Here is a 5,722-nt window from a genome sequence, read left to right as displayed (position 1 = left end):
TTGTAATCGCCTTTATGTTGTCACACAAATCGAGAAGCCTACAGTTTTACGCCTACGTTTGATACGCCCAAAGATCAAACCTGGATCGAAGACATTACCTCTTCAGCAGACGATCAATATTTCTTCATATTTTTATATCTTTTCAACCTCTCTTCGGTTTAGGCCGAGAAAAAAATACTTCGTCAAATGCCAATCTCCCTTGCGAGGCTGCACACATTATTCACACCCCTGTATAGACAGGTCCTTTTGCCTTAATGCTTCCATTGTTTAAGGACCGCCTTTGCCTTCGTATACCCAGACAAAAGATCTTTTCACCGGATCATTATCGTCTATGAGTAAGATATGTTCACGCCAGTGCAATATTTGTATATTTATGCCTTAAGCCATGTGCATGCCTTTGTAGAGCCCATGCAGTACGTCATTACATCTTTTTTCGTACCCGTAGCCCATGCGAAAAAGGCCATTTTTCATCTAAAATATGAGCATGACAGTTACCACATTTCTAGAGCGTGATTTTTGTTCCTCATTAAGGGACTCTGCTTTTCGGAGTTATTTTTCTTTCCTGGGTGTTGACGTTAGTGCTAGTTAGCGCAAAGTCCTTAACTACTTAAAAATTGTGACGTGAGTCTCAATAAGCGAATACTCGGTGTGTTGCCAGGAGGTACATTATCTTGTCCACGGTCACCGCTAGACCTGTTGCTTTTGCCTCCACTAAGTTAAAACAAAAGCTGCGGTTATGGCCCTGATGTTGGGCATCGTATATCACACCATTACTATCCACAATGGCAGCTCGTGTACCGATTTCCAACATCGAACTGAGGAAGTCACACGAGAGTTAGTCAGATTGTTTCGTCTCGAAGGGGCTGAAACTTTCTTCGCAATTCGGACGGAGTCAAAGGTTTAGCTCAACGGCACTCTATATAGCTGTATTAGTTTTCCTAGGGCCACAAATCTAGACATTGCTTCATACGAGCAACATCGCTTCATGTTATCAAAAGCGGCTTTGAAATCGTAGAAAAGGAGATGTGTGTGGATATGCTTATCCAGCGTTTTTTTCAAGAATCAAATTCGAATCGAAAATTCCTTTTATCTAATCAGTTCTGATTAATTATACAAGTCGAGAGTAGATCGCCACATGCGACATTCTGGCGCCATCCCAGACTATGGACATATGCAAGAAAGGCATAGCAGAGAATATATCGCTGGCATCTATTTTTTTTATAAATAAGTGACTTTGGAAAACATCAAAAATATTACCTTTTAGTAAACACCATACCGTATCCTGTGTATATTTATTGCTTATCAGCTTTCTAAAGCTAATTGAACTGTTCAATTTGAAGAAGTCACACGTCCGTATTGAAATTGGGAAACTAAAATTTTGTTTTCATTTAGAATTAACATTTACATACATATGTATGTATGTACATATTTTTTTTCTGGGCTTCTTGCTTAATTTGCCTGTAGCGCAAAAAAGTACTCGTTAGTGAAATAGAATATAAAACTCGCTGCTGTTTTGAAAAAAAAAAAAAAATAAATAAATAAACACAAAATATGCATGTGTGCTGTGAAACTGTATGTGCATTTTTCTGCAAGAGGATTGCATGTCAGTCAAAAATACTTTCATCAAGTAAATATCGACACAAGGACTGTATACACCACACCGCACTTCGCAGTCGGGCAGCCTCTTCCTCTGCGATTTTTTCAATAAAGCGAGCTTTTTCGAAAATTTACAAAAAAAAAAAAAATAAAAAATAGCTAGCCTTTGATAACGTTTAGCCCTTTGAGCGAAAAGCACTTTCATCTTTGCTTTTTTGTTTTTTTTTTTTTAGTAAGTTCATATATATGTATGTATGTATTTTTATGCTCTGCAGCTTGCTCGGTGACTGTCATTTCTCTAAGTGTTTTTTTGCTTAATCTCTTTTAGTAATATTTTAATTATGCAGTTAGTTGCTGAAAGAAACTTACATTCTAAATATGAGCCGTTTATTTTAAAAGTGGCATAAGTCACTGCGTACCTCTTGTGATTAAATTACCGACAACTTGTAACCAAATAACGACAAAACCCTTCTACCTTTGTTTGATGAAGTTGACCTAATAACAAACGCGTCCAGATACAAGTAACTGACCATTTAAACACAAGAGGTGTGAAGTGACTTAAGCTACTTTCAAAATAAACGGCTCATTTTGAAGCTACTGTTCGTATTTAAAGTTCGCCTGCGACAGAAATAATTTGATTTGTTTGATATAGGTTCTCATCCTCGTTGGTCTTCGAAAAATTTATTCAATTCAAAGTATGTAAGCATTTATTCAGCACCTTAGCTATTCATATTAAATGCTCCATACTTTTTCATACTAACAAATCTATCCACCGTCACTTCAGTAATAGCTCGACCACTAATTCCATTTTGTGGTATTTTTGCCACAGCTCGTAATTGTATTTGTTTCACCCATTTTTTTTTGATTTGAAGCTTCATATGTTGATTTCGTTAGTAGCTGTACTGTGGTCGATTGTTTGCAAAATATAATTGCCTGTTTCGAGTAATGCTAACTTGTATCTTTTTTGTTGTATCCTGGTATACAAAAGATTAACTTAGCGTGGGTTTGTGAGCTGAGAGCAGAGAAAAAGCAGTTGTTGCGGATATACATACAGTGGCGAAAGAAACAATAGAAACTTTTTATATTGACCAGTTTTGGCTATATTTCTTTTTTTATTCGATGTCTAATATTTTTCTCTAAGTCTAGCGCATTGAAAATTTTCTACAACTTTTATAAAATTTTAACAATTTTTAACAAAATTCTCAGAAAATGTGAAACTTTTTATTTAGCAATTTTAGAAAAATTTAAAGTATGCAATTTTATAGCCCGTTAAATTTTAGTACGATAAAGTGCAAGTTTCAAGATGCTAGAAAATCGTGTTTATTTCATTTCATTTCATTTCATTTCATTTCATTTATTTAATAATCTACAGTACAAAGTACCTTACAGACTAGACAAAAATATAAACACGCCCAAATTGGCAATTAGAATATTATTAAATTATGCATAAATACCGTATTAAACAATTACATTCAGTATTTTTACAAAATTTGATCTAGATAAAGCAAAATCAAGCAGGTTTGAATTAGATAATACATTAAAATCCCGAAGAGCACGAGCAATAGGCAAAAATATAGTCTTATAGTTTGCGCCGTAAAAAGGGTAAAAAAGCGAAGATTTCTTTTCGGAACATTAAAGCTTATCCGCTCAAGTAAAGCTGGACAATCAGTGATACCATTAATAATATTGAAAGTGAACGACAGTGAAAGGACAGTCCTTCTCTTTTCTAGAGAGTCTAGATTAATAAGCATAAGCCGAGAATTGTAGGATGGAACAGGAGCCTCGAACCGTAGGGAACGTAATGCATGCTTAAGAAATATTTTTTGAACACGTTCAATTCTTGATATCGAAAGTTGGTCAAACGGTCTCCAAACGATAACAGCATACTCCAAGTGCGAACGGAGCCGGGGGCGGTATGTACATATGTAAGTAAGTGTTGCACATGCAAATAACCAATACAAAAAATGCAACAATAACATGAAATAAGATTATCGGAATTTTTTGCTGCATTCTGTTGTGCGGTTATGCGGTAATTCTTTGTTTGTTGATATTGTTGTTGTTAATTTTTTTTTTTTAACTTACTCCCGGCAAATTAAATTACGTTCACATACTCATACGCAAGCTCGTGAGTGCATTGAGTTAAAATGTTCGGTTAATTGAAAGCGTTTCCACCCACTCGGTCACTTACGAGTAGCTGGCAGTTCGAATATTGCTAAAGTGCCATTGAAGGCGCCTTAGCGCAAAATTGACGGGACAATATTTTTTGGGTGAAAGGCCGTTGTCAAGCGGTGGAAAAACAACGACTATGGAAATTGGTAGAAGATATACATAGCTGCTGTTTCGGCTAAGCGAAGCGGAGCTTTTCTCATGAACTCGGCTGCAAAGATACAACAAAACTTACCGTCAATGAAAAGCGGCTAAAATATTTGCTCAATTCAAAAGATTAGTTGTAAAATTCGTTTTTATTTGAATTTTTTGCTATTTTATTTGCAGCAGCGTCATGAAGCTGAAAAATTAAATAAAAAATTCAAAATCAAAAACTGCTTTGCTTTCAGCTCCAAAACGCTTATGAAGAAGCTTGCTGTATGAACACTTTCCCTGCAGTGAAAGCTACTAGTTGTGAACTAGAATTCTACCAGTTTGCGTTTCAGCTCAACTAGTTCACGTTCTATCCTTTTTCAATGTTAGCGACTCGTTTTTTTAACATTGCGATGTCCTACGAGATGTCAATTGTCAGGCTATGCATCAGCATCTACTAGTAGAAATACTAGTAGCATCATACCAGTTGATGAGATAGTCTGCCAATTCATCCCCCATGAAAAGCATTAGTATGCCTTTTTGCTCGCGGCGCTCCAACAGTTGCAATGGCCGACAAAGCAAAGCACTCGCGTGGTATGCCTGAAGTCCCAGGTTCAAGCCCAATTTTTTTATTTTTTTATTTTTTTTTTTGTTTATAATATTTCTTTTATTTATATTTTTATTTAGGTTTTTATTTGTTATTCTTAAATTTAATAAAAAAAATTATATTTTTTATATATTTGTTTCTTTTTTTTTTGTAATGCAACTAGATTTTTAAGTTTGTTATTTATATTTAAATTGAAATAATTATTCCTACTTACATTGATCTAACTTTAAAAATCTTAACCACCTCCAAGCGGCCCCGAACCTGCGATCCCAGAACCATAACAAGTAGTCTGCCCGTGACGCCACAGCCGACATTTGTAAGAAAAGCAATTAATGGCGTTTTATTTTAGGCTTTGCCAATTGAAATGTCGAAATGGTAGGCACATACTAGTTTATGAACTAGTATTTTTTCTAACTGGTTTGGGTTTTCACTGCAGGGTTCATATAGCTACAGAAATTTGAAAGCTTCACTCAGCTCGAAACCTCTTCGCTCGGCTCTTTTCGCTCGGCGATTTTATTTACAAATGAGAAATGAGGTTGAGAAATTGAAAATTTTAGAATATCGACGGAAATACTACACTCCTAACTGCCATGCTAGAAGTAGGCTTCTTCACTCCAAACGTTCCCACGGTTTGAAAGTATATGCGACGGGCTTTCAAGAATTTATTTGATTTCTTGGTATATATTTTCCTCTACTCTCTTGTGGACACCACAGTGACCACTTAATCGGAACGGGCATTTCTTAAAGTAACTTGTATTTAAAAAAAAAAAAAAATCCTGAAGCATTTGATAAAAGCGTGGAATGAGTTGCAACTTGCTGTAATCATTTACGTGTACATCATACATATCACGATGCAGAATTTTAAGGTTTTGCAATCCTAGTGTCCGTTATTGAGAAACAAGGCAACTTAAGAGCGTGTCAGACGTGGCAATATATTTCGATGCAATAAATTTCGGAAAGGCTGTCAAATTGAGAAATCAGTTGCATGAGCAGTCACACCTTGCATGGAAAGTGTCATTCGAAAGAGGTTTTTATTTCCGAACGGCGAATTGCAGGAAAAATTTCTGAAATCGCTTTTTGGCTGTTCACACAGCGAACGAGTCTCTGGCAATCTTTCTCGATACTAAAATGCAACCATGAGCGGTGGGGTTGTCGTTTGTTTGATATTTCTCTTGTAAAAGCGAGAAAATATAACATATTTACCGTGTAAACAATAATTTA

Source organism: Rhagoletis zephyria, unplaced genomic scaffold (assembly GCF_001687245.7).
Source record: "Rhagoletis zephyria isolate East Lansing unplaced genomic scaffold, Rhagoletis_zephyria_1.1 Rzeph_scaffold_02365, whole genome shotgun sequence".
Taxonomy (NCBI): Eukaryota; Metazoa; Arthropoda; class Insecta; order Diptera; family Tephritidae; genus Rhagoletis; species Rhagoletis zephyria.
This window is presented reverse-complemented; position numbering follows the sequence as displayed.